The 20,253-nt window shown below is 52.4% G+C and overlaps 1 protein-coding gene and 1 long non-coding RNA gene across 2 annotated transcripts in view; both read right to left on the bottom strand.

Annotated features, from left to right (window-relative positions):
- The window catches only part of KCNAB2 (potassium voltage-gated channel subfamily A regulatory beta subunit 2), a 289,172-nt gene that overhangs the window by 142,493 nt on the left and 126,426 nt on the right, over positions 1–20,253 (bottom strand). The window lies entirely within an intron of this gene.
- LOC136786881 (uncharacterized) lies at positions 325–19,676 on the bottom strand. The gene is made up of 3 exons (XR_010826419.1): positions 19,498–19,676; positions 3,038–3,623; positions 325–2,142 (listed from the first exon to the last, which is right to left on the bottom strand). It is a non-coding gene; the product is annotated as an uncharacterized lncRNA (long non-coding RNA).

Below are 20,253 nucleotides of genomic sequence, written 5' to 3'. Positions count from 1 at the left end.
GTTCCCATTTGTGCTAATGGGATGAATGTGTCTGTAATAATGCCCCTAATAATTTTTCCATTGCTCATATAACAGTGTGACAGCTTTCTTGTTTGCTGAAATTAAAACACAATCTTTGTAGACTTCCATTAACAAGATCTTGCATCCCTTCCTTTAGGAATAAGCAAATTAGATCATGAGGAAAAACGCTGCCATCAAGCTGGTTCTGCAATCTGGAAGCAGACTGTATTCCATTTAAATAATCTAGATTACATTTAATTTGAAACTAAAATTTAAAGGCAAGGCGGAATTGAAGCACAAACCAATTGATTAGCTCCCGGCCCAGGGATGATTGCTGGTGTCTGCCATACAGCACCAGAGCCACGAACCCACCCGCGCCGGCCCCTCGCCATCCCGCCTCGCTGCGCCCGTGCCAGGCAGCGACTTGCACCTCGCCTGCTGTTCCTGCCCGTCCTTGTCCCTCTGCTGCAGCAGCCCAGCTGGGCAGCGATGTCCCCAAGTGCTAGCAGTGTCCCCCCGGCAGGTCAAATTGCCACAAGCTCCTGGAAGGAGCACTGCAGGGCAGAGGAAGGACACGCTGGGCACGGAGGGGAACCCCGAGCCTCTCACTGCCACCCAGACCCCAAAGGGGCACCCCCTGCCCAGGGACCAAAGCTGCTGCTGCCACACCAAGCACTGCCTGCTGCACTGCGGGCCCTCTTCTAGCCCTGCCAAAGCTTTTAGCATTTCCCTTTCTTCTTTCCCCTGCCTTGCTGTTGTTATCATTACCATTCCCTGCTATCACTCACTTCGTGAAACATTCCTCTCTTCCTCCTCTAACATCATTTCAAGAGGGAATCAGGATGGAACAGCTCTTACCCCAGACTTGTAGGTTTTGATTCACAAAAAAGAGCAAGGGTTTTCTACCCTGGAACAAAATATAGGGGAAAAAAGCGCCCATGAGAGTGCTAAGATGTAACTTACCCTCTAATGGGATCATTTATAGCTTCACCCTCTGCCATCAAAAAGTTTCCTCTCCATCTGAGCTGTGTTTCACAGGTGAGCTCCCGGACCAGCTGCTCAGCTGGCGTTCATCATCGTCCTGCACCTTACTGCACCGGCAGGGGCTCGGCTTGGGGGCTTAACACGTGGAGGAGCCCACATCCGCAATTACACCAAATGTTTTGCTTTCCGTGTCCACTAGCACTCATGGAATTAATCTACTTGTAATTAATGCACATAATCTACTTAGCGTAAGTAATGTACTTCCCCTCATTTACATGGGCAAGTGTTTATTAGTTTTTACTTTTATTATCCATAATGCAAAAATATTCCACAAATCTCAAAGAAAATTGCTTGCTGGAATTCATTAGCCAGAAATTGCCGAGTGCTGTGCACTAATTTACAAGCGCATATCTGAGTTCTGGCACATGTCAAAATGATGTAAAAAATATCTCTGAAAGTGGCGCTACAGCAGTTATTGAATAAAATTTCGTCATTCCTGTCACCCGCCAAACGACTGTGCCGTGCTTATGACACAATAGGACCTGACCTGACTGCGGCCTCTGACATCCAGCCAAATAAAGAAGTTAGGCACTGATAGCACATAACAGAGCTCGAGATGTTTGGGAAGTTTAATAAAACTGAAGAATATTCACCGTGTGCCGCAGACTGCCAGCCTGCTGTGACGAAGGGGCCCCCAGCACCGGGGGCCGCAGCCCGCTCTGCAGCAGGGTGCGAGGGGCTGGGCACGGCCGCTGCACGAGGGGCCTGCAGCCCGTGTGAATGTGAATGGTTGGCTTGCATTACAAAATCAAATTATTTCCATTTATACATGTTTACTGAGGATTTCAAAAGCATATAATGCAGCTAATGCTTCAAGGCTGCGAGCAGGCGCACTGAGCAGGGGATGAGGAGCGCTGCTCTGCCTCCGCGCCGTGTCCAGGAGGCCGGGCTCTGAGCTCCTGCACTTCCCTGCGAGCCTGAGCACTGCCTGCACCCCACAAGCTGGGTTCAAAGGTTGTTTTTTCAGACACTAGCAGCTGAAACACGTTCCAGCTCTGTGGCTTCACCTGCCCATCCGTCCCGTGGAGCCGTGGTCGCCTGCAGCACCAAACGTGGGGCCAACCCGAGCGACGAGAACAAACCTTGCTCATTAACAAGCTGTTAAATAATTAATAAGTTTACATATAATTGCTTCTGTGTACATAATCTTGCATTTTCAGAAAACTATCATCAATTTTCAGTTAGTTCCACTCGAGGAAACAAGGGCTAATGCTTTCATTTGAGCAGATGAATATTTATGAAGTGCTTGTTCTGGCTGGGGAAAAGAGGATTATTCGGCTCGGCGGCGGGGCGAGGGTGGCTGCTGGGACGTGCCCATGCCATCGGTGTCTGACGGCGCTCATCCTGCTGCCACAGTGCTGATGCGAGGCAGGGTTCTCGTTTGCTCTCGTTTTACAGAGCTTTCCCCGATACCCGTAACTCATTCTCCAAAAAGCGTTATCATCGTTTAAACTGAAAATGGCCACGGCCTGATGGGAGAAAATGCTTAAATGTGTTCAGACAAAACGCCTATATTTGCCATACGTACCACAGCCATAAACACGCTATCTGGGCTTATTATGAGACCAGGGGAGCTCTCCTGCTAGGCCTTTAACAAAAGCGTGCTTCAGAAATGCGTGATTGCTCAGTGTCTAAATCATTTACCCATATGCTGCTCAGTCAGCTCTCATTCCAGCCTTGGATCTGAGCACCTTCCAGTAATGCTTGCAGGGACATGCCTCGTGTCAGAGCAGGTACCGGCTGCATAAATCCTGCCAAGTGCTTTCACGTCCCACAAGCAAAGCGTTTGCGACTCGGCTGCATCGCCGTGCACGCCGCCCGCGGTAGCAGTGGGGAAGGCCGCGATGCCCAGGTCACCGCTGAGGGTCTGAGGCCCTGAGAGGCGAAGCGACTTCCAGCTGATCACCCGGGGCAGGTGGCAAGGGCAGGAATTCAGGACAGGTCACCTAGTGCCTTAATTACTTCAGAAATAAATCATCTGGGCATTCCTTACGCGTAGCTCCCTTGTCAGCACGTGTCAGCCCCGACTTCTCCCGTCCACCTTTCCCCCTGAGGATGTCACTCTAATAATGAGAACGAGCAGGCTCGATGTAACCTCGTGCTCCCCTGCGTCCCCTCTGCTGCTACCGCTGCGATGCCTCAGCCTGCACGGTGCCGTGTGGGAATGCCACCGTGGGACTGCCACCGTGGGAATGCCACCGTGGGAACACTGCCATGGGAATGCCACCACCCCTGAGCCCCCCTGCTGCTCGCCGGTGATCGCAAGGTGCCCACCAGCAGACCACTTCTGCCTGGCTGCAGCTCCGGTCCCGACCACCCCGCCAGGAGGACTGCAGCAGAGCCGCGCTGCTCCCCCGGGAGCTGCAGGGCGCCTCTCCCCGTGGCACGCTGGGGATCAGTGTCCTTGAAACGCCGTAACGCAGCGCTGCAACAGCTCGGTGCCACATGAATCTGAGCTGGAAGAGAATCTTTTGATCTCCAACTGTTTGTGCCCCTTCCCTTCGTTTTGCACCGCGGCTCTGCAGCACGCACCTCCTCAGCTTCCGTGCCTTAAGAAGTCTTCCAGCAGCCTTGACTTTCTGTAGAAACCAAATATTTTGACTTTGGTATTTATTACTGATTTTTAAAAGTGTGTTCTGAGTGAATAATAAACGTGTTTTTTTTTTTAAGGCAGCTGGTGTTTCTTAATCTAAAGCACAAGGTACGGTAGCAACAGACATTTGCTTTTGCTCCATCTATTTATAAAATAATAGTAGCTGCAGTTTAGCTGGAAAAATGTAATTACCACACAAGTTCTCACAGGTCCTAATTAGTGCAACATTTAAGTATATGCTTAAACAGGCGCCTGTTTGATGGCAGTTAAGCACATTTTGAACATGGGCTCTGCACAGGCTGATGGCAGTCAGCTGAATTGGGGCCATGCCCTTCCAAATTCACTTTGCTTTTATCAAAAGCTGACGTTTGCACACCTTGAAAATACAGAAGTTATTTTTATCCCTGACATGACCAAGCAGTGCATGATCATGACGGGTTCCAGCCATCAAAGGCGTTGTTATCTTCATGCCGAGCCTGCTCTAAAGAGATTACGGCAGCCGGGAAGCCGAACTGAGGAGGGGTGAGGAGGGGCGCTGAGCCCACGGAGTGGGGCTGTGCCCAGACAGCATCTCCAGGCCAAACGCTGCTCATTTGCCCTTTTCTGGCAACCGGAGGAAATAAAGCAGCTCTAATCCCACCTGAAAAAACAGTTAGCTGGCAAGCGTTACTCATCTGCCGGTGAGTGCTGCGGAGCGAGCGTGCAGCCCGCGAAATAAAAACGGTGTAACGTTTGAGAGCAACACCGGCCGAGTTTGCCTTATCGTGGAGGAATAAAACAGAAACTACAGAGCACATACAACCACATTAACCAAACGTGCAGACATGGCTACTAGGCATTCTTCATCGGGTCCAGCCGTCTTTATTTCACGTACCTTGATCGTGCAACCCAAGGAAGGTCGTGCCGCTGACAAGCCACGCGAAGAACCAGCCCTGGTGTGCCCTGGGTCTGCACTGGTGAGGCCAGCGCTGCTCACAGCGTGGGGAGCACAGCCTGGCCTTCCTTTATCCCTCATCTTAATGGGTACCCATCAAGCGCAACAGAGAATAATCGAGGCTTTAAAAAGAAACCTTACCCACTAACCTGTAATCAAAGTTTTGCTAATCCAGGAGATTTTTTTTATTTTCTCATTTTTTTTTCTCTTTGTATTGGCAATGACATTAGCTCAGCAAAACCACAATCAAGCTAATTAAATGAGCAACTTACTTATTAACAGATTGCAAGCTTTTCGACAAGATTTAGCAGGTTTCCCCCCTCCGAATTTAAACTCCTTATACACCAGAAGTAAGGCAGGATGCACTTAAAAGCTGACCTGCACAGCACGAGCTGCAGTGCTGCGCTCTGCTCTGCAGGGCAGGGGGCTGGTGGGCAGCCGAAGCACTGCGCTGGGTATGGAAACCCCTGCTCAAATCGGGTCACATCCATCTGGAAGGGAGGTTTATTCCAAGGGGTGCACGGGCTGGGCCAGTCCCTGTGCACCCGGGGAGCATCCGTGGCCGTCCCCACATCTGAGGGCTCGGGGGGTGCTTTCGGCAGAGCGAGGAGCCAGCGCCAAGCGTAAGCTCCTCTATTTACACAAGCTTTTGTCGTCTTATTTCTCAGACTGAGATACTCAGATGATGTACTCTTGTGTCAATGCCTAAGTAGCTGGAATTTAATTCCTGACTTAATATTTCCCTGGATGCTTATTTATAATGAACCGAAGAAAAAATATCATCTTCCCTAGTGGAAGTGGAGCAAGCAGTTAATTGCAGGTACTCTTTGAAGCGCAGAATGAGGATTCAGGAGTACACGAAATCCCCTCGCAGGGAGCACTGAGCTCGCTGCCTCCCGGAGCTGTGGCACAGGGGCAGAGGCTGGTGGCAGCAGCCAGCGGCAGGGCCACCACGGTGTCACCAGCAGGTGCCCAGCAGCCACGCACCCGCAGCTCCCAGCCCAGCTCCTGGCAGTTTCTGCCCAGCCCAACCTCCTGTCCCCCAATTAGCGCTCTGCAGATGTGATTTCTGATTACAGCACGCCGCTCATACCGGAGAACATCTCTGTATGGACTTTAAACAAACACCCTCCTTATCTCCAGGCAGTTCTGGAGAAGTACTCAGAAAAAATATGTGTGTGCTGAGATGCACAAATGCTGTAAGCAGCTTCAGCCCCAGCTGCAGTCACTGCAAGGACCAGTTCTGCCCAGAGCCCTGCTCAGCACCAAGGGGACTCGATCGCCCTCGGCACCGATGCACATTTGTGTGTGCTTGGCTTGTCCACACCTCTGCTGGCACACGCCGCTGCGTTTGATGGATGTCGTGCTGCAGAGAGCAGTTCGGGACTCGGTGCCCTTGCTTTGGGCGCTCACTCACCGATGATAAGAATGACTGATTACTGCACTTTTCACTTTGGTTTCATCCAAAGGCTTCAGGAGGCACGGCAAACAAAACTAGGCATCCCCAAATCATCATGCTAAAGGGAAAAAGTTGTTTAATTTACTCCAAATCAGCCTGAAAAAGGACAGATGTCTTGTTTCCTCTCCAAAGCAATCTACTTTATCAAAATAAGGAATTTTGAAGAAGTAAAGAGTGAAAAGGCAAGAGTGCTCCCGGTGTGCTTGCACCAGGCTGCACAGCCAGTAGCTGCTGGGCTCTGTGCCAAAACCACCTCTTTGTGCTGCTTTTGGGTGGAAAACACTTTCACATCCTCTGCTTGTCAAACTTCCCCTGGGCAGAGCCGAGAGGTGCGACCTGTGCCACGAGAAGTCGCGGGGCCGCACTGGCGTGGCTGCGCAAGCTCGGCTCCCTGCGCGCAGCCTCCCGCCGCATCAGCATGCACGCAGCCTCCCCGAGCCCTGACTCGCACGTCTGGATGAAAACAGCTCTGAAATCAGTGGATAGAAAATTAAAAACTCCCCAGAGAGTTTGCTCAAATCTTTCGCTCCATGTTCAGGAAGAACAGCTGCTGCCTGTGCTCAGGAGACCCAGCTCCATTCTCCGGAATGAATTCAGCATCGCCCTTTTCCACTCCGAATTTAGACTTGTCTTTCTCTTTCCCCTTCAGTTCCCCCAGTCTGCCCCAAGATAAGTAACACAGAGGCCACGAGAGTCTCTTCCACACGCACAGGGCAGGCTGGTGCTTGCAGCGGGGCCTCTGCTCTGCTCCTGTGCACCGCAGCAGCTGAGACCCCAACGGCTGGAGCACGCAGCGTGCCGCCACCTCGCGAGACCCCTCTGGTTCCTCCGGCTCTGTGCTTCGTGGCTGTGGAGATCTTGCTCTGTTCTCTCCCCACGGTTGGCATTTTGGCTCAGGAGCCTCTCCCCGTCTGCTTTTCCCTTCCTCCCTGCTCCTCCCCTGGGTGCACCAGGGGGAGGGAGGCTGCACGCCTGGGCTGCTGCTCCGGGGCCGGCAGGGTCGGTGCCCCGTGGGTCGCTCCCCGGTGCTCGGCGCAACGCGAGCATCCCTGCCAAGCGTGCCTTCCCAGGGCTCCTGCACCAGTGGAGCCGGGCGCTAATTGGCTTCATTATGACACAGAATGACTACGATTTGTACCGTGTGTGCCAAGAGGGATGCAGATGTCATTTTGAATCATTATTGTCTTGTGGCAAAGGGACTACAAGCTGAGAAAACAGGATCTTTGCACAGAAAGGCCTGTGATCCACCTACAGCCCAAGAGGATGCTCGTGAATAAGCAAAACGTGAGGAACAAGGGTGCAGCAGCCCCGCCGGGCTGTCGGCATTGCCACCAGCATCAGACAACAGCGGCCGGCCCCAGCCACGTGGGGAGGGAGGGCAGGAGCCGAGGGGCAAGCCGCGAGTGCAGCTGACAGGGCATTAACAAGGGGCCAACGAAAGCCCTTCTGCTTTTCCAACCCCTGCCCCTGTGGCAAGGCCGAAGGAAGAAATAAATCCCTAAATAATGCATCCCCAGGACTCTCGTAAAAGATGGGTCCGTGAAAGTGAAGAGGCTGATTGGAGCAGCGCGGCTGGGAGGTGGCTGCCTAGCCACAGCAAAACTGGCATCAAGGTGTGAGACCAGAGGATGGCTGGAGGGCCCGAGGGAAGTGCAGGATCAGGCCAACCCCCCAGGACCCAGGGACAGCAGCACAGGGGCCGTGCCACCCCCAGGGGCCCCCTTGGACGAAGCCTCCGCAGGGCCCATCCTTCCAGCCACCCTGTGCTTTTAAGGAAAGCCCCAGGTTAAAATTTCAAGACCTCACAGCGATGGTGTTAGGGAAATCATCCCCGTTTTCACCATAGAAAATGGCTCAGCGCTTCCCTGGAGCAATTTCCCCTTTTGCATTGCTCACTGGCGTGGGAAATCTTAGTCTGCTGTATTAAAAAAAAACACGGATAATTGTTACTGTTCAGCGGCATCATAGCTTCAAAAATCAGCATCCCTGCTTTTTTTCAAGAAACATACCCCCAGGCAGTTTCTTTTGCATATAAGAGTACAAAGAAAGTTTAAATGAGAAAAAAATCATATCAGCAAAGCGCGTTTATATAGATGAATTATTTTGAAAATTTCTGAGCATTCAAACCAATTGGAGTAGATCTGAATTACAGAATTATAAGCAACAAGTTCATTTTGATCCTTGAGGCTAAAAAGTTATAATTAGCGCATGCACCATAAAACTAGTTTTTAATTAAATAAGCTTCAGAATGCAGGAAGTTTTATGAAGTCCCTCCCTCCCTCACACAACACGCTCGCACGAACGGCCTCCACGGGGGGATGCTGCGGATCTCAAGCACTGGAAGCATTAAGCAGAATTTTAAAGAAAGGAAAGAAAGAAAAAGCAAATTAGGCAACCGCGGCTCCCCCCGCACGAGGAGCCCACGGCGAGCGGCTGGGGTTTGTACATTAGCAGCCAGCAGAACGATCGCAGGGAAATGAGCTGGAAAGACGGGTCGCGGCGGTGGGTTAGGGCGCATTTACGGCCCTGTGGTGTCCTGCGTCACGCTGATGGCGGTCGTGGCGAGGCCGGAGCCCCCGCCGGGGTCTCGCCTGGGTCCGTGTGTGGGATCCCTGCCCCGAGAGGGCTCGGCCCGTGCGCGTGCTGGGAAGCCCGTGCCTTCCCGAGGGCCTGCCAGGAGGTTATCACGCGTGCCTTCGGCATCCCCGCGGCGGCCCGGCAATATGTCCCGCTACCTGTTGCCTGAAGCAGAGCGCTCGGTTTATTCATGAAAAGCATATGTTGCGGTACGAGCATGGAAATGCCATCTCTCACAGATGTCTCTCCCTTCGCACTTTCAAAAGGCTGTGGGAGAAGGTGACATATGGCACCTCAGCTCGCAGCCTTCGGATCGACACCGGCGGGGCCGGGGAAGGAGAGGAGGGATGCTCCCGAGCCCCCGTGGGCTGCGAGCACCACGCCGCTGGCACCGGCACCCCGCACGGGCAGGGAAGCGCTGGAGCTAAAAACAAGCCAACGAGCAAGTTCCTCCTTGCCAACACCAAAACCGAACCTCTTGTTCTTGAAATATATAATTAAAAGCACGCTCTCATAATTATAAGATTTTATTCCACTTGAGCGAAGGCAGAGGTCTGGCAGGTTTCAAGTTAATGTGGTTTCTCCTCGATCTGTGTCCAGGGGGAGTGCAGCACGGCTGGGGCAGAGGCTGCAGGAGGCTGCTTGCCTCGGCGTGGGGTTAGGAACCTCTGTGGGTGCTGTCTGGGAGCAGAAAACTAGCACTTGCTGTCTCCGAGAATTACAAAAAATCATCTTTTTTGGTTTTACAAGTGAGTGATGGGAACTGGCTTGGCTGATCCTGAGGGGACAGGGAAACTTGTCATCACAAATACCTTTCATGGCTAGGAAAGCGAACGCTACTATTTTCCCTCAATATCCAAAATTATCTGCAAATGCCGTTACTGTAATATTCTATAAATATTCCCTGTTCTCAAAGCCTCCTTCTCAGCAGCGCTGCCCATCTGCCAAAAGCCCACTCCTCTCTCCAGACAGTGCACAAAATCCACCCAGCCCACTGCTGCCTTCCCAGGAGCGACAAATGGCACAAAGAAAAAAGCTCGGGTAACGTGGGGTCCAACCCATCCCACCCAGCCCCGGAGCTGGAAAGCTGGGAGAGCTCTGACTGCAGGGAGGGTGCCAAGTGGTCCGGCCAGGGGAAGGCGTTTGTCTCCATGAAAGCACCCTGGGAGGTTACAGCCACCCAATAATCATTGCTTTATTCTAAGGAAAAAAGGAAAAAAAAAATCCTGCTAACCTATTTCCATGCCATTCCTCTTCTCTGGAGGGGAACAATCAATGCTGAGGATCTGCACAAAAATTAGTTCCTGTAAGATCTGAGGGATCTGTCTGCTTCTGCACTGAACGCTGAGAGTGAGCCTATAAATCCAGTTAGTCACACTTACTGGATTACATTGGACCTTGCACTTGTGCTTTTATTAACAAGATTGTTTACTATATAAGAAGCTTTATATAACTGTGAATCATGCGTGATTTGGATAACTGCACAGATGATGAGCTTGCCAGCCATCAGTTTTCTCTGTGCTCGTGTTAACCTCCAGCTCCCAGCCCATACTTAAAAAAATAAATAAAAACCTTGCTAAGATAATTAAAAAGCTGACTCTAATCCACTGTGGGGGATTTCAGTCTCTGTTACTCCGGCCTGATAGGGCAGTACCAGAGCTGATGCCGAGCGGGGACGGTGCCCTCCCCGGGCTGGTGCCTGCCCTTGCCCTGCAGGAAGGGGCTCAGGCTGGGGGGGTCCTGCTTTCCTCGGGACCCCACCAGGAAGGCACACATCAGGCAAGCCGTGCCATCTCCACCCCATGCTGGCACGGTGGTTACAGGACAGCAAATCAGTTACCGGTGGCCTCACCGACAACGTGCAAGCACCGAAGGCAAAGTCACGGAGACAGAACCATGCGCTACCCACGGGGAGCACGTCAGTCGTACCCAGTATAATTAAACATCTATTTTATCACAGCTGAGCAACCCCTATAGCACCCCAAATGCTCACTCAGCTTCTCCGTTCATCCCTTTCCATCCCAGTTTATGTCTAAACCTTTTTTTAAGAAACTCTGCCAAATGGCCTGCCTACAGTACATGGCACAGGCATCAGCGCAAGAGGACACGGACAAGCAGCGCCGGTTAATGGCTCTACCAGGTAAACACATCAGTTTTAGTAAACTACTAATCTTTAAGGATGAGTTTGCTCAATAGCATGGATTTCTGAAATCAATTCACAACAGCGATGCTGTAATGATACAAGAGGACCGGTGCTGGTGGCTAAGCCAGGCACCATCCTCCACCCGACTGCAGCAGGGCTCGAGTGAGCCAAAAACGCCAGCAAGGGAGCACATTTCCATCTGCGCCCAGGCTGCGTTAATCCTCAAACAGAGTTAATTCATTTACCATCATTTATTCCACCTATCAGTCCCCACGAAATTAATTTACAGCCCTGTTGCTATGCCACAGCCCAGCATAAGTCACCGTGTCGGCGTGCCCGTGGAACGGAGCGGCGCTGTTATTAACGGCACCGGGGGAAGGAAGCCAGGCTGCAGCCGCCAGCCAGCTCCCGCTGCGGACGCCAGCAGAGCATGCGATGCCCCGCAGCAGCAGGAATCCCTGCACAAAGCCAGGTTTCCCACACGGTGAAGACACAACTCACACCCTAAATCCACGTCCTACAACTGAGCGAGGTCCTGCGGGGCCGGGGCCCTGCCTCCGGAGGTGGCAGCCGCCGAACAGCCAGCACTGTCCCCAAACTTCAGAGCCTGCGTCTGGCAGCGCGGCGCACCCTCGTCAGCTGTTTAATGCTACGAGCGAGGTTTGTTGGATAAATAAATATTCTAGAGACACTCCAGGTTATGTATTTTTCATGAGCTCATTATGCTATCAGAAACGGCACCCTTTAAGAGGATCAGATGCATCTATAACAGAAATAATTTTTGTAATGAATAATCTGTTTGAAAAGCGGGTTCTGATCATCTCAATGAAAAAAAATAAAAAAAGCAGCCTGGGTTGCTTTGCTCAGCTGCAGAGGCGGGGGGGATGCTGCAAGGCCAGGCAGGAGCCTGGTCCCCGAGGAGCCCCAGAGAGCAGAGAGGGGTGGGCTGGGGACGAAGGGGAGCAGCAACCACGGCTACGGCTGCGCTAGCAGGAGGGCAGGCAGTGCCCTGCCAGCAAGGTGTGCCTGGGAAACGCCGCAGACGGCTTTCCGAGGCACGCTACTATTTGAAAACTACATAAAAGCGCACATTTTCTGCAAAATCACAGAGTCTTTGGGGAAACCGGAGAGCTCTTCGCTTCCCCATGGGACGTCTCCGGCAGAGCTGTGCTGCTGGTGTTATGTTCACGCAGAAGATGACGACAGCAACAACTCTGGGATTCTTTTGAAATACTTTATACAGCTATTATTGTGCTAGATTTAGACCACAGATTTAGATATTGATTGACTCTGAGGCTGCAAGCAAAGAGTGCTAATTAGTACATGAAACAAAAAGCCAGCTTTTAATTAAATACAGCTTAGCTAGAAAGACCTGTTATAGAAAACTCTCCTTGCAAGACAGAAATGCATTCGGGAGGGTTTCTGAGCAGGGCTGAGGCTGGAATGGAGCAAGGTGCAGGGGCTGCGTTGGTCGGGGGTCCCAAGAGGGGGTCCCACAGCAGATGGGGGCAGCTGCACCCCAGCTCGGGGCAGTGCCTCTGGAGACCCCCACCCACCCAGGCCAGGGCCACTTGAGCTGTGCTGCAAGCACCACCTTATTTGCAGAGTCACGGGTTTAATTCGGGGGAAGTCTGGGTGCAGACTGGTTTTCTGAGATGCTGCCTTTGGAGAATTCGAGGCAAAACATTGCCGAGATCAAAGAGCGCTGCATGCAACAGCAGCCGTGGGCTGAGAGCAGTGGGGGCTGAGATGCTGCCTCGGGACGACCCTATAAGCCTTCCCTTCCCACTCAGGATTACAGCGTGATTCCTGGTGAGGAAACATTTCCTCTTCCCTCACCTAGCAGGCGTCCATCCTCGGCAGGGCCCCTCGCCACAGCCCCCAGCACAGCCCAGAGGCAGGCGTCAGCGCGGAGCCGGCACCGCGCTGCAGCCACGAGCTGCGTCTTGCTGTTGCAAGACTGATTCTATGATTCTATATGTAACCAAACAAGCAGCAAGTAGCAGAGAATAATATTAATATTAAAAAGGCATTTATGGTTTTAATCAAGCTTTGGGGGAAAAGACAGCTTAACACGGCACTTTACACAGTTGATAAAATGTTTGACATTTACTGGTGTCTGTAATGAATCTTGTCTCAATTTTCTCTTTTAAAATGCCACTCCAGATACTCTATCTATCTGTAGGGTTTAAACAGCACTTATCCAACAAAGTGTTGCCACGACTAAGAATACTAAACGGCGGCTCGGCAGCGCATGGCAGGCCATGGACTTGCTGGCACATGGCTGAGCACGGCGAGGGCTCTGCAGCCCCAGCACGGCGCGGCTGCAACCCCCGTGTGCCCCTCGTTGTCCAGGCAAATGCTCCCCTTGTCTCTCTTACAAACAGCAGCCTTGTGGTCTTTTCTCAATTATCAGTTACCCTAGATATCAAAGTGAGATGCCGGCCCCAGAAAACTGCATGTTTTCATTTGCCGTGACCTTCCCCTTCCTCCTCGCACGCTTTGATCAGTAATGAAATTCGTAAGCACAGCCCTGGCAGCAAGGTTGGTGTTAGCCTTCAAAATCAGCTTTGTCGAGACGAATCGGTAAAATGCATCCGCATCCCGCTAGAAATGCTGCTTTGTTCTTGTCCGTAAACCTTCCTCCAGATGCTGAAATTCAGTTTAAGTCTTACTCTTTGAAGCTTTTCCCTTTCATTAAGTTTTGGAAAGGGAACCAGCAGTACGGCGGGACCGGCTCAGCTGGCAGCCACAAACTCCTTGTGATCCCTCCCGAACCGTTCATCAGAACCCACGAGCATTGCAGAAATATCACCAGCCAAGTGGCCACTGCTTTAGCATAGGATGTTGGCCACTTAAGACTTCAGGGCTGGTCACAAGCTAGCACAAGCCTAGGACAGAGAGGAGACAGAGACGTGCCAAACCTCCCAGGACAGCCGTGGGTGCAGGATGAGCATGAGATACCCGTCCTGCTCTGCAGGTGCTACAGGCCCAGATGCAAGAGAAATGCCCCCGTGGGACTCATGTACCCTGCTGGGGGGCCAGCAGCCACCCCTTGGTGCCCAGCCCTGCCCACAGAGCCGGGCACGACGGCACGGTGGCCGCATGTTATCAGTCGGTGGCAGTCGTCTTCTGCAAACAGCCCGCGCCCCGCGCCGCCGCCGCTCTGAGGAGCGTTTGTGCTCCTCTTCTGGAAGGACACTGCAGGGGAATATCAGCAGCAAACACACAGGCAGCCTCTTCCAGGCGGCGTGGCTCTGTCCTGCGCTTCTCTTTGTACCAACACTTCACCGTTGCTTTCTTTTCTCTCTCTTTTTTTTTTTTTTTTTCTTCCAGGGGAAGAAATGAATTATTCTATGAAAGTTAGTGCCTGTCTCAGGAGCCTGGTATAGAAAATTAGGTTTTAATAGCTTTGAAATTGAGGTTCTTTGGGTCAATAGGACAAGATTCTGCCAGTAGAATGACAGATCCATAAAGGGGAAAAAAAAAAAGCAAATATTTTGTTACTCATCAGAGAGTCACAGTCCAAAGATAGCAAGCAGTAGCTTAAAATACTGCTGTGATCTTCAGGCTATGGTAATGTTTAGTCATAAGCTCCTTTTTCCTTTTGTTGCTTGTATCTATATTAGCTTTGGGAACGGAGCACTTGCCTTGCTGTCCTCGGACGTGCCTGGGAATTCCTAAAGTTACTGCTGCAGTCTGGAAGTTAGCTATCAGAAAAAACCCCTCGGCCTTTCCAGACTGTTTTATAGCCGCTGTTCTCGGCCACTTGGTGCCTGTGAGTGAGCGAACCCAATAACGGCCCCATCAAACAGAGCACAGAACTCCTTCAGGAGAGGCAGGGGGCTGCAGGGGGGCTGGGAACCCTCCCGTGGCACCAGGAGGGCAGGGGGATGCGGGCTGAGGGCTCCCGGCACCACTGCAAGGAGCCCACCGAAGGCGAGCGCAGAAGCGGCTCGTGTCACTCGGTGACGAGTCTCTCCGGCACTTACTCCATCAGCAGCCTTTTAAAAACACAGGTGATGGAATGAAAGCAACCTATTAATACGAGAACAGGTAATTACTAGCGAGCTGTTTGAAGGGGAAAAGCGAAATGAGATAAAAACCAACGCACTTTAAACGGAAAATGTAAACAAGCTAGAGACAATGCCCTCATTACCAGGGAGTTGGAGTTTGATCCCACTTTTGCTAATTAAAAGCGGAGCGAAATCAATTAAATGAAAACAAGGAGACTCTCGACGCTGCTACCCGCAGACCAAGAGTAATGCGGGGAGGGAACCGGGAGCTCGCCCACCGGCGGCGCCGAGCCGAGGGGCTGCGCTGCCCGCCCAGCACGGCCCCCCCGAGCCGCTGCCCCCTGCTCGCCCCCCCCGGACCTCTGCACGCCACGGTGGTGGCTGTGCTGGGGACGGGAGCAAATGGCCGGGCTCCTCCGACAGCCCCACGCAGTGCTCCTGGTGTAGCGGCAGTGTCAGCCCCCACGGGCAGGGAGCTCCCCAAGGATGCCCCGCGGCTCACGGGGAGCGCTGGAAGCCAAGGCAGGGGCAGGGGGAGCCCAGGGCCTCAGCAGGGCACGGACAGACACTGCGGGTCCCGGCGGCCTTGAGCGCGAGCTAGCACGGAGAAAAGCTGCTAATTCAGCTGGCATCGAAATTGCTTCACATCCAGCAGGCCAGAAAACTTCCAGAGAACTTCTGCCAACAAGCACTGGAATTATTTGACTCACTATTAAATGGGATGAATGGATCGTAATTATTCCTAATTTCATATTCAGAGATCATTACCATCCCTAGGAAGGGTAGATAGGGAGGTCCTTGAGATCCTGCAAGTTAGTTTAAATATTCATAGAGCTGAGAAAAAACGCTCAGGGTTTGGATATGCTGTGAGGGTGGACGTGCCTCTGACCAAAGAGGCCGGGAGCTTCTCCCTGCGCCACGGAGCTGGCCTTGGGAAGGAGCAGTGGTACAGTCTCGACCCGACGTGCGTCAGCTCACGTGCACCCCTGTTACAGGAACACAGCCCAAGGGCACAAAGTGGCTTTACTGCTGTGCGGTAACACAAACACGGCTGCCGTTCCACTCACTGGGAATTTTCTCTTGCAAGTGCCAGCACTATCTAAACTCGCACTTCTTCGGCTTGACGCATGCGGAACTAATGCCGTTAACACCGCCAGCCTGGTACTGGCGATAGGAATTGTCATCCTGGACAAGTTCCCGGGGATATCTGTGGCTGGAGTTTTTCTATGGGCTTTTTATTCATGAGTGGCAACAGGTCGCTCTCCTGCCGCCCCGGGAGAGGAAGCGTCCCTGCTCCTGGTGTGCTGCCTGGGGCTGGGAGCCGGCGTGGGCTGCACGAGCCTGCAGCAAGGGCTCTGCCTGGGTCTGTGCTCAGACTTCCTTCAGGAGCAGCCAGGGAAGAGATCAAGCCCACACACTGCCACCACTGTGTCAGCAGCAATAGAAGCAATCTCATAATTACCTAAGCCAGAAGTTGCTTTTTTCCTTGTAATATGCATTCCATATGGCACAGGAACTGAAGGAATATAAACAATGGAGCTAAGGAGATTTTTAAAGGAGATTATTACATTAAAAGACTTAGAAATATGCTATTGATGCAAAAATGTGCATCTAGAAACTGCAGCAGTTCTCTGTATGTGCCTCATCGAGATGTGCAAGACCTGAGCTGTAAAGCAGTGGTGGAGGGCAGGAGCAGCACCCATGGGTCAGTCTGGGTTCAGGTTTACAGTCTCTTGCGTTTCACCAAGGTACTTTGATCCGCTGCCTCCCTGCATGGCTGATAAATCAGTGTGTGTAATGACTGCAGTGGCTTTCCCATAATTTCCACACTCAAGGTTTCACTGCAGCACTAAATCACCGACCCGTGCCGCGACCTCCAGAGCTGGCCTCGCAGCACCGTGCCCGAGGCAGGGAGCGGTGCCACACCTGGCAGGGTTTCAGCATTTCGGGTTCCTGCTTCCCCAGACCTTTCCCATCTCGCTGGCAGCACGGAGATACGGTGCTCACGCCTTCACGCGGTGACCCTGCCAAGCCCCACCAGCCGCACTTGTTCATTGCTCCGCTCACAGCCATTCCCCCAGCCCACCCGCTCTGGTGGGGCACCAATTGCCACGGCAAGGGGAGCCAGCCCCATGCTGCCCCCGGGTGCACCCCGGGGTGGGGAGCCCTGCTCTGGGCAGCGCGCGGAGGACGGGAGCCAGGGGAGGGCTCTTGGCAGGAGCTCTCCTCCTGCAGACGCACAAAGGCGTGCAACCAGAGACCGATGATTTACACACTGAATTACACCTACTGCACACGCTCCCCTAATGTATGGAAATGTCACACTGCTTTAACTATTGTGCCGAACTTCTGTCCTCCAATCAATGTCCAATTTCCTTCCAAGGATAAAGCTGTACATTATTTTTGGCTGACCAATTCAGCTCAGGGCACTCTAATTTTTCCCCATGCACTCGGAGGACAAATGCTTCACCGTGACTGCCTCAGAGCAATGACAGAACAAGCACATTTCTAATGACTGGCAGTCTGCACAAAATATATTAAATATATTAACTGTGGCACTTGCTGGGTCTCAGGAGATGCTCTCGGAGCTGCTCACGTGCTTCGACTCCGCTCCCCAGCGCCCAGAGGGCGGCTCATTGCTCTCCTCTTCTGCTTGGAGAATTCCCTGCCCCTGAATCGTGGCCGGCTGGAGGTCACCGACATTTGCAGGCATCGTCTTCGTGCCTGGCTGTGGGCAGATGGCTCGCAGCCCAGCGGGTGCAGCCGCCCAGCCCAGCATCCCCGGGGTGAGCGCAGCACCGAGCCGGCAGGGCAGAGCGGGGAACACACCCAGGATGGCACAACCAAATGATCTGCTGGCTTGGTAATACTTGTAATCGTGATGGGCTGCATGCTCACAGCCTGGGCCCGCGGGGGCTTTCCCATGGCCCTGCCCACCTGGGTACCCCCAGCATCCCAGCTGGAAATGGGGCCGGCTCCAGCCCGCGGAGCAGCCACCTACAAGCAACCATACCCAGCTCCTGCGCTGGAGGCGATTCCCAGGGCTTGTTCTCAAAGCACATGTGGCCTGGAATTTTATTATATATTCAATAAAATAATAAATAAAAAAAGCACTGCAAGATAACACCCTGAGCGGCATCTGCCACGTGGGCTGCTGCTGCTGGGAAGATGGGAAAATTGCCCTTTGTTCTACAAAAATAAATCTGAGGGAAAGCCCTTTATAAGCAGGCAGTGTTCTCTGGGGGCTGCCAAGGACTTCACAGGCATCACCATGAATAACAGTTTATCTGCAGAGTTTCATTCAAAATGAAGCCTCAGACATGGCCTAAAATTATGGGGACACTGTGAAAATGGCTTTATAAACTATTGCTTTTTCTCTATGAGCAGCAGCAAAGTACAGGCCAGACAAAAGCCAGCCGAGACTCTAAATGTAATAAATAAGTCAGTGGAGCTGATAAAAATAAAGGATGAAATATAATTCAGCCACTCAGTGACAGATCCCATCTTAGCTTTGATATAGGGTCTGTTGAAACTGTCATTGCTTCAGGAAATTAAAGAATGAGCCCATTAGTAGGGATATTTAAAGATGTTCATATTAAGATTACGACTTCCCAGACTTAGCCCGCGCAGGGAACGCGTGCAGCTCTGCAGCCGTTCTTCGCAGCCCCGTGCCCCACGAGGCGCCTGGGTGCTGGTGCAGGACATGGGACGTGGAGCAAATGCCCCCACCGGCTCCCACCCAAATGGGGGGAAGGAGGCACAACCCACGCAGGTGCAAAGCCGAGGCACCCAAGCATCGTGAGCGCGCCCATGGGTGCCCAGCCCCACGTCCCTGCCAAGGCACCCGCTTGGCTCTTGCCACCGACGCCAGGTCAGGGCAGACAGCCTGGGTGCCCAGGAGCAGGGAAAGCTTAACTTCTGGGTTGCCATGGCAATAGGAATAATTGGCCTAAACCCACAAAGAAAGCACCACGTGGGCCAACCAATATTACGGGGGGAATCGCGATCGCAGCCGCACGCTGTGCCCCCGCTCCGCAGCCCCGCTCGGGCAGCGCTGGGGCTGCGCCCCAAGAGCCAGCCCCCGCAGCATCGCTGCCCTTTTCCTCCGCTTTCAGCTACCCAAGCAAACACCACTGCTGGCAACAACGAAGTAAAGCACATAATGAAAACAAATAAACAGACGGCTGTGAAGTGTGAAGGGAAAGAGGAAAGCGGCTGAAGAGGAGGCTGCAGGCGCGGGCTGGGAGGGGGCAGGCGCACGCCCCTGCCTCAAGGACAAGGGGATGCTCGTAAAAAAACAACGGCATAAAAAGGTTAAGATCTCCAGTCCTGGCATGTTGAAAAACTGATGGATAATTGTAATTAGCTTTCAGAATTTTTAATTATAGAAGGGGTATAAATAATCACAAAGCACAGCTTCACTAATGAGAGTCCTTGTGCTAAGAAACACAGAGATGCATTTGTTAGGGAGACTTTGAAAGCTCTGCTGTTAATTAGGTGTCTCACAGCCAGCAGGGTTTCAGGAGAAGGAGAAACATGTATACATTTAAATCAGGCTCATTGTGAGAGGTATCCAACATCAATTACGGGATAGCAGGGTGCTAAAATGAATGCACTTTGTAATTAGCAAGTGGATCTGAAAGGCAGAGAACAGCCTTTGCTTTCCCTTCACGTGCCTTTCGTAGGTATTTAGTTCTGGTCAAGACCCGGGGAGGAGGAGAGCTGACCTACCATCCGCACAGCACCCGAGGGCAGCGGCTCCTCCGCAGGGCTGGGGTCAGACGCAGCTTCCCAGGGCACTGCATCCATCACCTGGCCCTGTGCTGCTGCTTTTATTGGCAGGGAAGCTGAGGAGGAGGGGGAAGCCTTGATTAGTTTAATTAAGTGTGGGAAGCGAGAATTGGGAGCCAGGAGAGAGCCTGGGTTTCAGTTCCCCATCCCTAAAACCGAGCGTGGGCGCTGGTGGATGCTGCCGGCCCCGCTTTGCTCCATCCCTGTGTGGGCTCGTGTGAAGCCCTGCCTCCTCTAGTTCCACCACGGGCACAGTTGTAATAAAACAGAACAAAATACAACTGTAGTTAAATAGAGAAAATAAGGATTTTTTTTCTTCCCCTGCTTTATTTCCCCCACCTTTATGGGGAGAGATGTGAGCCTGAACTCCAGCCAGACGATGCCGCACTCATGGAAATGTTGAGGAAAGACAGGAAAAACGCAGTTATCAATAGTTTCGCCAAGCTTTGGATGTGCCTCTTTATGAATTTTGAGCTGCTTTCTGAGCCAGCACTTCTCTTTCTGGAACTGCAAAATGGCTAGACAAAAAGAGAGCAGCTTGGTGTGTCTGCTGCTAGTGGTTAGTTTATGTTTTCTCTCTGGTTATAAACAAACAGAACAGGAGATGACAAAGACTGGAGAAATACTTCTTAAAGCCCGTGTCTGCTCGGTTTTAGCTGCCTGCACGCGTGCCCATGCAGGGTCCCTAGATTTTCC

The sequence above is a fragment of the Anser cygnoides genome, chromosome 23, assembly GCF_040182565.1.
Source record: "Anser cygnoides isolate HZ-2024a breed goose chromosome 23, Taihu_goose_T2T_genome, whole genome shotgun sequence".
NCBI lineage: Eukaryota > Metazoa > Chordata > Aves > Anseriformes > Anatidae > Anser > Anser cygnoides.
Note: the sequence above shows the minus strand (reverse complement) of the source record. Positions and strands in the feature narration are given on the sequence as shown.